Raw genomic sequence first — 12,147 nt, forward strand, 5'->3', positions numbered from 1 at the left:
TCGCCCAGCTAAATGATATTTAAGCATTTACTTATTAGTTGTAACCAGTAGCGGCACCATATAATTATGATTACAGGAGCTACGGGGGGCTAGATTGTTTATAGCAGAGGCTGATATATTTTGACGCAAAGAATATTACTACACACTACAATATGATACGAATCAAACATTCAAATCACACAACAAGCAGCAACGGTCAGCAACACTTACACAAATGAAAAATATGATTTCGTCGTTCAGTTTTGTTACATATAAGTCAGTTCGATGTCTTCATTAATGATATATATAAATATATATATTATTATTATATTATTGTGGCGATCATGGCCGGCTTCACCACGTGCCGCATTTGATCCTGGGAGGGTCGGCGGCACCGAGGCAGTCGTGGTTGTGGGCGCTAGGATGTGTGTTTCAGGTGTGTGTGTGTGTTTATATAAAGTCTCTCTCAGGGTGGTGTGGATAATGGGACTCGAGAGTGTCAGACTCTTATAACATGGGCTCCTGTCTGGTAGTTCCCGTGCTTCTCGCCACATTATTATTAAAAACATTTTAAAATTAAATTAAATATTAGTCATAACAAAATGACTTGGGGTTTTGGGAGGGGGGGCTTGGCCTGTTTCAGGGGGAGCTCAAGCCCCCGCTAGCCCCCTCCCCTTGTAACCGCCGCTGGTTGTAACCCTAATAAACAAAACATCTCTGTAGATGAACTATAGCATGTATAACAATACAAAATATACATTATACTACCATAAAAAGTCAAAATTTTAATCTACTATACGAGTCTCAAACTCTACAAAAAACACCAATATTGAATAAACATAAATATCTAATGTATATATTAGTTAAATTAATAAATCATCTCTAATTAAAGATTATCAACACAAGTCCTTCATTATGTTAAAAATAAAAGATCTAAGTTACTTTAACGTGTTCTGTTTATTGTGTTTGCAGCCTGAATGGCTGTCATCTGTCAGAGAGATGCTGTGAAGCTCTGGCCTCAGTTCTCAGCTCCAGCTCTAGTCTGAGAGAGCTAAACCTGAGTACCAATGATCTGGAGGATTCAGGAGTGAAGCTGCTCTCTGCTGGACTGGGGAGTCCACACTGTACACTGGAAACTCTCAGGTCAGTTTCACTCAATGGTCAAACAGTTCCACCACAATTTCCAAATCAGAGGACCAGTATTGATCTGCTGTGCCCCAGTAAAATCTCCCGTTCGAGTTTTAACAAGATCCATATTTGACAGTGGATTAATTTAGTTTTAATAATAAAGGTCAAATAATGGATTATTTTCTAATCCACAACATCAAAGAAACGCAGTTTAACCCAAAATACAAGCTGAGGCGCGCACCTTGCGGTCCGGGTTCGTACACCGCGGCGTGCACATTACTGTCCGTGCACGGCAGTGTGCATGTCGTAGACGGTGCACCGCGGCGCGCACGCAGCAATCCAGTGATCCTGGTTAATTTAATAGTCTCATAGATAATTGCTGCCTTGTATTCTTTTTTTTTCGCATTTCCCACCCATGCAGTTTAGTGTTAAATGTTCTGTAATTAAAATAAACATTGCCCTGATGTACACACAGCGTTGTTTAGGTTTTTTTAGTCAGAGAAGCTACGTAGGCAGTGTATACCGTTACCATCCCCCGTTTTGAGTCACTGGATCCACCCCCCCTCTGCGCTCCGGGACCTCCCACTTTACAAATTAACGTAAGCACTGATAGGGGGTCTGTTTCTGTTTGTACCACCAGCGCCTTGACATCTCTTTCCTCACTAACCAACTCTTTATCCTCCTCCTCCTCCTCCTCCTCCTCCTCCTCCTCCTCCTCAATCAAATACCTACTAATAATAACCGGCTGCTGATTGGATAATATACTCTAATTAGGATTAATCTTCTTCTCTGGGTCATCCTGAATAGTGCATTTCTTTACATGCTCTTGAATAGTGCTGCGGTGAAATTTAAATGAAACTTTGCACAAAGTACAAACCAGCGTTTTAGTTTTCTGATTAAAGCAGAGTGTCTTCAGGGGAACTTAAGTGGGTCGTGTTTCCCAATAGAGCGATCAAGCTGGCGCTGCAATACAGCCGCTATTTAACCCAGCACTGAACTAAACCTTGGCAGTCTGCGTGCATCGCAGCGCCATTACCACTCATCTTATCAAACGCAGGACCTCAATCTCACTCTATTTGTGTTGCCATGACAGTAAAAGGTTTACCTTGGATTCAGTGTGTTAATGATGGTATAAGGTGTTTGTTTTATAGATTCCTATTCTATTCATAATCATGTAGTCAGACAGTAAGGTGGACTTTAGAGTAAAGTTAAATATTTTTTTTTTCTTAGAACTGAGTATTTTTATGGACATTTGCTGGAGCTTGCTGAATTTTTAGTTATCTGAATTCTAAATTAGTCATATTTTGAAGATCTACTGTATTGACATTTAGGTAAACTAATAAAACATTTCTAATAACAAATTTCAAATGCAAAATGAATCACAGTTCCTAACGTATTCTATTTATTGTGTGTGCAGCCTCAATGGCTGTCATCTGTCAGAGAGATGCTGTGAAGCTCTGGCCTCAGTTCTCAGCTCCAACTCCTCTAGTCTGAAAGAGCTGGACCTGGGTACCAATCATCTGCAGGATTCAGGAGTGAAGCTGCTCTCTGCTGGACTGGGGAGTCCACACTGTACACTGGAAACTCTCAGGTTAGTTTCACTCAATGGTCAAACAGTTCCACAACAATTTCCCCATCAGAGGACCAGTATTGATCTGCTGTGCCCCAGTATTGACCTGCTGTGCCCCAGTAAAATCTCCCGTTCGAGTTTTAACAAGGTCCATATTTGACAGTGGATTAATTTAGTTTGATAATAAAGGTCAAATAATGGATTATTTTCTAATCCACAACGTCAAAGAAACGCAGTTTAACCCAAAATACAAGCTGAGGCGCGCACCTTGCGGTCCGGGTCCGTACACCGCGGCGTGGACATTACTGTCCGTGCACGGCAGTGTGCATGTCGTAGACGGTGCACCGCGGCTCGCACGCAGCAATCCAGTGATCCTGGTTAATTTAATAGTCTCATAGATAATTGCTGCCTTGTATTCTTTTTTTTTTCGCATTTCCCACCCATGCAGTTTAGTGTTAAATGTTCTGTAATTAAAATAAACATTGCCCTGATGTACACACAGCGTTGTTTAGGTTTTTTTAGTCAGAGAAGCTACGTAGGCAGTGTATACCGTTACCAACCCCCGTTTTGAGTCACTGGATCCACCCCCCCTCTGCGCTCCGGGACCTCCCACTTTACAAATTAACGTTATCTCTGATAGGGGGTCTGTTTCTGTTTTTACCAGCAGCGCCGTGACATCTCTTTCCTCACCAACCAACTCTCCATCCTCCTCCTCCTCCTGCTCCTCCTCCTCCTCCTCCTCCTCCTCCTCCTCCTCCTCCTCCTCCTCCTCCTCCTCAATCAAATACCCACTAATAATAACCGGCTGCAGATTGGATAATATACTCCAATTAGGATTAATCTTCTTCTCTGGGTCATCCTGAATAGTGCATTTCTTTACATGCTCTTGAATAGTGCTGCGGTGACATTTAAATGAAACTTTGCACAAAGTACAAACCAGTGTTTTAGTTTTCTGATTAAAGCAGAGTGTCTTCAGGGGAACTTAAGTGGGTCGTGTTTCCCAATAGAGCGATCAAGCTGGTGCTGCTATACAGCCGCTATTTAACCCAGCACTGAACTAAACCTTGGCAGTTTGGCAATACTCAGTTCTTCTTAGAACTGAGTATTTTTATGGACATTTTCTGGAGTTTTCTGAATCTCTAGTTATCTGAATTCTAAATTAGTCATATTTTAAAGATCTACTGTATTGACATTTAGGTAAACTAATAAAACATTTCTCATAACACATTTCAAATGCAAAATGAATCACAGTTCCTAACGTATTCTATTTATTGTGTGTGCAGCCTCAATAGCTGTGATCTGTCAGAGAGATGCTGTGAAGCTCTGGCCTCAGTTCTCAGCTCCAAGTCCTCTAGTCTGAAAAAGCTGGACCTGAGTACCAATGATCTGCAGGATTCAGGAGTGAAGCTGCTCTCTGCTGGACTGGGGAGTCCACACTGTACACTGGAAACTCTCAGGTCAGTTTCACTCAATGGTCAAACAGTTCCACCACAATTTCCACATCAGAGGACCAGTATTGATCTGCTGTGCCCCAGTAAAATCTCACGTCTGAATTTTAACAAGGTCCATATTTGGCAGTGCATTAATTTAGATTGATATTAACGGTAAAGTAATGGGATTATTTTCCAAACCACAACATCAAAGAAACGAAGTTTAACCCAAAATACAAGCTGAGGCGCGCACCTTGCGGTCCGGGTCCGTACACCGCGGCGTGCACATTACTGTCGGTGCACGGCAGTGTGCATGTCTTAACCGGTGCACCGCGGCGCGCACGCAGCAATCCTTTGATCCTAGTAATTTAATACTCTGATGGATAATTGCTGCCTTGTATTCTTTTTTTTCACATTTCCCACCCATGCAGTTTAGTGTTAAATGTTCTGTAATTAAAATAAACATTGCCCTGATGTACACACAGCGTTGTTTAGATTTTTTTAGTCAGAGAAGCTACGTAGGCAGTGTATGCCGTTACCAACCCCCGTTTTGAGTCACTGGATCCACCCCCCCTCTGCGCTCCGGGACCTCCCACTTTACAAATTAACGTAAGCACTGATAGGGGGTCTGTTTCTGTTTTTACCAGCAGCGCCGTGACATCTCTTTCCTCACCAACCAACTCTTCATCCTCCTCCTCCTCCTCCTCCTCCTCCTCAATCAAATACCTACTAATAATAACCGGCTGCAGATTGGATAATATGCTCCAATTAGGATTAATCTTCTTCTCTGGGTCATCCTGAATAGTGCATTTCTTTACATGCTCTTGAATAGTGCTGCGGTGAAATTTAAATGAAACTTTGCACAAAGTACAAACCAGCGTTTTAGTTTTCTGATTAAAGCAGAGTGTCTTCAGGGGAACTTAAGTGGGTCGTGTTTCCCAATAGAGCGATCAAGCTGGCGCTGCAATACAGCCGCTATTTAACCCAGCACTGAACTAAACCTTGGCAGTCTGCGTGCATCGCAGCGCCATTACCACTCATCTTATCAAACGCAGGACCTCAATCTCACTCTATTTGTGTTGCCATGACAGTAAAAGGTTTACCTTGGATTCAGTGTGTTAATGATGGTATAAGGTGTTTGTTTTATAGATTCCTATTCTATTCATAATCATGTAGTCAGACAGTAAGGTGGACTTTAGAGTAAAGTTAAATATTTTTTTTTTCTTAGAACTGAGTATTTTTATGGACATTTGCTGGAGCTTGCTGAATTTTTAGTTATCTGAATTCTAAATTAGTCATATTTTGAAGATCTACTGTATTGACATTTAGGTAAACTAATAAAACATTTCTAATAACAAATTTCAAATGCAAAATGAATCACAGTTCCTAACGTATTCTATTTATTGTGTGTGCAGCCTCAATGGCTGTCATCTGTCAGAGAGATGCTGTGAAGCTCTGGCCTCAGTTCTCAGCTCCAACTCCTCTAGTCTGAAAGAGCTGGACCTGGGTACCAATCATCTGCAGGATTCAGGAGTGAAGCTGCTCTCTGCTGGACTGGGGAGTCCACACTGTACACTGGAAACTCTCAGGTTAGTTTCACTCAATGGTCAAACAGTTCCACAACAATTTCCCCATCAGAGGACCAGTATTGATCTGCTGTGCCCCAGTATTGACCTGCTGTGCCCCAGTAAAATCTCCCGTTCGAGTTTTAACAAGGTCCATATTTGACAGTGGATTAATTTAGTTTGATAATAAAGGTCAAATAATGGATTATTTTCTAATCCACAACGTCAAAGAAACGCAGTTTAACCCAAAATACAAGCTGAGGCGCGCACCTTGCGGTCCGGGTCCGTACACCGCGGCGTGGACATTACTGTCCGTGCACGGCAGTGTGCATGTCGTAGACGGTGCACCGCGGCTCGCACGCAGCAATCCAGTGATCCTGGTTAATTTAATAGTCTCATAGATAATTGCTGCCTTGTATTCTTTTTTTTTTCGCATTTCCCACCCATGCAGTTTAGTGTTAAATGTTCTGTAATTAAAATAAACATTGCCCTGATGTACACACAGCGTTGTTTAGGTTTTTTTAGTCAGAGAAGCTACGTAGGCAGTGTATACCGTTACCAACCCCCGTTTTGAGTCACTGGATCCACCCCCCCTCTGCGCTCCGGGACCTCCCACTTTACAAATTAACGTTATCTCTGATAGGGGGTCTGTTTCTGTTTTTACCAGCAGCGCCGTGACATCTCTTTCCTCACCAACCAACTCTCCATCCTCCTCCTCCTCCTGCTCCTCCTCCTCCTCCTCCTCCTCCTCCTCCTCCTCCTCCTCCTCCTCCTCCTCCTCAATCAAATACCCACTAATAATAACCGGCTGCAGATTGGATAATATACTCCAATTAGGATTAATCTTCTTCTCTGGGTCATCCTGAATAGTGCATTTCTTTACATGCTCTTGAATAGTGCTGCGGTGACATTTAAATGAAACTTTGCACAAAGTACAAACCAGTGTTTTAGTTTTCTGATTAAAGCAGAGTGTCTTCAGGGGAACTTAAGTGGGTCGTGTTTCCCAATAGAGCGATCAAGCTGGTGCTGCTATACAGCCGCTATTTAACCCAGCACTGAACTAAACCTTGGCAGTTTGGCAATACTCAGTTCTTCTTAGAACTGAGTATTTTTATGGACATTTTCTGGAGTTTTCTGAATCTCTAGTTATCTGAATTCTAAATTAGTCATATTTTAAAGATCTACTGTATTGACATTTAGGTAAACTAATAAAACATTTCTCATAACACATTTCAAATGCAAAATGAATCACAGTTCCTAACGTATTCTATTTATTGTGTGTGCAGCCTCAATAGCTGTGATCTGTCAGAGAGATGCTGTGAAGCTCTGGCCTCAGTTCTCAGCTCCAAGTCCTCTAGTCTGAAAAAGCTGGACCTGAGTACCAATGATCTGCAGGATTCAGGAGTGAAGCTGCTCTCTGCTGGACTGGGGAGTCCACACTGTACACTGGAAACTCTCAGGTTAGTTTCACTCAATGGTCAAACAGTTCCACCACAATTTCCACATCAGAGGACCAGTATTGATCTGCTGTGCCCCAGTAAAATCTCACGTCTGAATTTTAACAAGGTCCATATTTGGCAGTGCATTAATTTAGATTGATATTAACGGTAAAGTAATGGGATTATTTTCCAAACCACAACATCAAAGAAACGAAGTTTAACCCAAAATACAAGCTGAGGCGCGCACCTTGCGGTCCGGGTCCGTACACCGCGGCGTGCACATTACTGTCGGTGCACGGCAGTGTGCATGTCTTAACCGGTGCACCGCGGCGCGCACGCAGCAATCCTTTGATCCTAGTAATTTAATACTCTGATGGATAATTGCTGCCTTGTATTCTTTTTTTTCACATTTCCCACCCATGCAGTTTAGTGTTAAATGTTCTGTAATTAAAATAAACATTGCCCTGATGTACACACAGCGTTGTTTAGATTTTTTTAGTCAGAGAAGCTACGTAGGCAGTGTATGCCGTTACCAACCCCCGTTTTGAGTCACTGGATCCACCCCCCCTCTGCGCTCCGGGACCTCCCACTTTACAAATTAACGTAAGCACTGATAGGGGGTCTGTTTCTGTTTTTACCAGCAGCGCCGTGACATCTCTTTCCTCACCAACCAACTCTTCATCCTCCTCCTCCTCCACCTCCTCCTCCTCCTCCTCCTCCTCCTCCTCAATCAAATACCTACTAATAATAACCGGCTGCAGATTGGATAATATGCTCCAATTAGGATTAATCTTCTTCTCTGGGTCATCCTGAATAGTGCATTTCTTTACATGCTCTTGAATAGTGCTGCGGTGACATTTAAATGAAACTTTGCACAAAGTACAAACCAGTGTTTTAGTTTTCTGATTAAAGCAGAGTGTCTTCAGGGGAACTTAAGTGGGTCTTGTTTCCCAATAGAGCGATCAAGCTGGCGCTGCAATACTATTTAACCCAGCACTGAACTAAACCTTAGCATGCGTGCATCGCAGCGCCATTACCACTCCTCTTATCAAACACAAGACCTCAATCTCACTCTATTTGTGTTGCCATGACAGTAAAAGGTGTACCTTAGATTCAGTTTGTTAATGATGGTATAAGTTGTTTGTGTTATTATATTCGTATTCTATTCATTATCATGTAGTCGAACAGTAAGGCAGACTTTAGAGTAGAGTTGAAAAACTTTTTTTGGAGTTTGCTGAATCTTTACTTACCTGAATTCGTAGTTTTTCATATTTACAGTATTGACATTTAGTTGAACTAAAAAAAGTCTAATAACACATTTCAAATTCAACATTAATAACAGTTTCTAACGTGTTCTGTTCATTGTGTGTGAAGTTTGAAAGGCTGTCAGCTGTCAGAGAAATGCTGCGAAGCTCTGGCCTCAGTTCTCAGCTCAGACTCCTCTAGTCTGAGGGAGCTGGACCTGAGTACCAATGATCTGCAGGATTCAGGAGTGAAGCTGCTCTCTGCTGGACTGGGGAGTCCACACTGTACACTGGAAACTCTCAGGTCAGTTTCACTCAATGGTCAAACAGTTCCACCACAAGTTCCAAATCAGACCAGATTTACCTCCAGTAATAATTCTGTGTGTGTGTGTGTGTGTGTGTGTGTGTGTGTGTGTGTGTGTGTGTGTGTGTGTGTGTGTGTGTGTGTGTGTGTGTGTGTGTGTGTGTGTGTGTGTAGCTTGTCTGGCTGCCTGGTCACACAGGAAGGCTGTGCTTCTCTGGCCTCAGCTCTGAGCTTTAACCCCTCCCATCTGAGAGAGCTGGACCTGAGTAACAATCATGCAGGAGACTCTGGAGCTGCGCTGCTCTCTGCTGGACTGGAGGATCCACGCTGGAGACTGGACACTCTCAGGTATGGAGAGGACAGCTCAGCGCTCAGGGACAAAGTCTCCTACAAGTATTCAAGCCGCTGCTAGATGAAGTGGTTTGAACAGGCAGCTGTCACTCATGTTGTGTAGAACGTGATGAGACAGCAGATGATGAAGGTGAATGTTTCAACATGCTGCTCTCACTTTGATTCCCCCCCAGTGTGGAGCACGGTGGAGTGTGGAGGCTGAAACCAGCTCTAAAGAAGTGTAAGTTTCTGTTTGATTCATCACATCACACACTCACTATTGAGATGGAAAGTCCATCCACACAGCAGGAAGTGAGATCACTTCCTACTGGGAATGAAGATGATGGCTGACATCATGTATCTTACGTATATTAATACTGTCCACCATCACAGTTAAACCTGCTTGCATAAAACCCAGCAGGTATTACATTGTTACATTGAGGGGGGGCGACCGAGCTGAGGGGGGGCTGAGGGGGAGGGGGGGTGACGGGGCTGAGGGGGAGGGGGGGGTGACGGGGCTGAGGGGGGCGATGAGGGGGATGAAGGGGAGGGGGAGGGGGGATGAAGGGGCTGAGAGGGAGGGGTGAGGGGGAGGGGGGTGCTGAGGGGGAGGGGTATGGGGGAGGGGGAGGGGGGATGAAGGGGCTGAGGGGGGGGCTGAGGGGGAGGGGGGCGGCCGGGGCTAAAGGTACGAACACACCAAACGCGTACCCGCGTAAGATTTACGCGCGTAACGCAGCTTAAATGTTGCTTGACCATTTTGTGTCAAAAATTGTCCTACGTACGCAGCTACGCGCCTGTGGCTGCGCTGGATTTAGGAGTCCGAGGAAGGAAACCCAAACGCCGCCGTGTTTGGGTGCATGATAGAGCTTGGATCGGGTTAGATTAAATAATCTCGGATATAAATAACAATAATCGGGTTAAATGACTTCACATGGTGTGTCTGGTGTGTTTCAAGCATTCGTAGTGTTGATCAGCAGAGAAATAGTCCGCCAAGACGTTGAGGTTGCTTAGCAACCAGAGACTCTGTCCATGCAAGTGAAAGGAGCGTTCCCTCTTCGTCATAACTATCAAACCAAACATCCTTCACATTCACCGAGCGAACATTATGAAAGTAAAATGCACATTTCTCGCTAAAAATGTTTCCATAAACGCATTTAATGGCGTAACTATGTTACTATTTCCACCCAGAATAAAGAAAGAGGTCGGCCGTATGCTTATGTGCAAGCGTCACTATTCTCTGCCAGTGACGTCGGGTCAAGCTCCACGCTGATTGGCTATCGCGGCTAGGCATCACGCGTATGAGCGTTGAAAGTTAAATTTTTTGAACTCCTCGCGTACGCGCGTATATGTACGCGCGTATATATACGCAGCTCATACGCCGCTAACGCGGGTAAAATGTTGCTTTAGCGCATGTAACACAGAGCTAAGTTAAGCCCGCTGACCCAACCTAGGTCTACTAGGTTAACAGATTTCTACCTTTTCCGTCCCTGGGCTCGCAACCCAAACAACGGCGACGTCTTTGCTACACAAAAACATTCTGGGCCGGCCACCCGCAACTGCGTGTATCTGATAAGTTGTCGTACCAGTACGTGGGCGAGACCGGGAACACTCTCCTGACCAGATTTACACAACACAGATATAATGTGAGACGCAATAAAGCTACTCACCTCCCTTTGGTTAACCACTTCATACTGCATGGCTGGCCTGCCCTCACGAGTACTGTTCTCGAGGCCAACCCCAACTGGTCTGTCGCCCAGCGCCGCAGAGCGGAGGCGATTTGGATCGCCAGACTGGGTTCCCTGCAACCTGTGGGTTTGAATGTGGGGGTGGGTCGGGGATCTCGGGGTTTATTCTGATGATGGCGCCTCATACGCGGGTAAACCAATGGTGGAAAAATTGCGGGGGAGGGGAGTGGGGTCGGGAGTGGGGTTGGGAGTGGGGTCGGGGGATGGTGAGGGGGAGGGGGAGGGGAGTGGGGTCGACGGGGCTGAGGGGGAGGGGGGGGGGCTGAGGGGGTGCTGAGGGTGCTGAGGGTGAGGGTAAGGGGGGTGACGGGGCGGAGGGGGAGGGGGGGTGACGGGGCTGAGGGGGAGGGGGGGTGATGGGGCTGATGGGGAGGCTGAGGGGGAGGGGGGGTGATGGGGGGGCTGAAGAAGAAGAGAGAGCGATCACAAAAAGAGTCTGAAAGAGAATAAAAAGAAGAAGAGCAGGAGAACAGTACTAGTGATGATGATGATGATGATGATGATGAAGAGCGGTTCAGCAGCTCATCATGTCTGGTTCTCCCTCAGATGCCTGTGACCTCACACTGGACCCCAACACGGCCCACAGACGACTCTCTCTGTCTGAGGACAACAGGAAGGTGACGGAGGTTAGAGAGTTCCAGTCGTATCCGGATCACCCAGACAGATTTGACGTCTGGGGCCAGGTGTTGGGTAGAGAGGCTCTGACTGGCCGCTGTTACTGGGAGGTAGAGTGGGAAGGAGGGGTTAAGATAGGAGTGACATACAGAGGAATCACAAGGAGAGGAGCGGGTGGTGACAGCGGGCTTGGAGCGAACAACAAGTCCTGGAGTCTTGATTGTTATGATGGTGGTTACTCTGCCCGGTACAACGGTATAGAGACAGCCCTCCCTCTCCGCCCCGCTGGCTCCACCAGAGTAGGAGTGTATCTGGACCGGCCTGCTGGCTCTCTGTCCTTCTACAGAGTGTCCCCAGGTGGAGGAGGGTCCTCAGACACACTGACACACCTCCACACCTTCTGGTCCTCCTTCACCCAGGAGGACCTCCTCCCGGGGGTCTGGGTGGTATTGGGGGGGGCCGTCGTCTCCTCAGCCTCTCTGTGTCGGTTATAGACACAGAGAGGGGCACCCTCCTCCCGGGGGTAGGGGTAGGGGTTAGGTTAGGTATGGGGGGTCGGTGAGGCGGCGTCTCTCTCTCTCTCTAACCCCTCTCCCTCTCTCCCTCTCCCTCTCTCCCTCTCCCTCTCTCCCTCTCTCTCTCTCTCTCTCTCTCTCTCTCTCTCTCTCCCTCCCTCTCTCTCTCTCTCTCTCTCTCCCCCTCTCTCTCTCTCTCTCTCTCTCTCTCTCTAACCCCTCTCCCTCTCTCTCTCTCTCTCTCTCTAACCCCTCTCCCTCTCTCCCCCTCTCTCTCTCT

General features: G+C 45.9%; 1 long non-coding RNA gene across 2 annotated transcripts; it reads left to right on the forward strand.

The window, feature by feature from the left end:
* The first annotated feature begins 1,068 nt into the window (after positions 1 to 1,068).
* Positions 1,069 to 8,903, forward strand: LOC115543008 (uncharacterized). Of its 2 annotated transcripts, none has more exons than XR_003976641.1 (4): positions 1,069 to 1,122; positions 2,525 to 2,698; positions 5,523 to 5,696; positions 8,834 to 8,903. It is a non-coding gene; the product is annotated as an uncharacterized LOC115543008 (long non-coding RNA). The 2 variants fall into 2 exon arrangements; XR_003976642.1 differs by lacking the exon at positions 8,834 to 8,903 and adding an exon at positions 8,486 to 8,780.
* Positions 8,904 to 12,147: the final 3,244 nt, after the last annotated feature.

The sequence above is a fragment of the Gadus morhua genome, chromosome 4 (genome assembly GCF_902167405.1).
Source record: "Gadus morhua chromosome 4, gadMor3.0, whole genome shotgun sequence".
Classification (NCBI taxonomy): Eukaryota; Metazoa; Chordata; class Actinopteri; order Gadiformes; family Gadidae; genus Gadus; species Gadus morhua.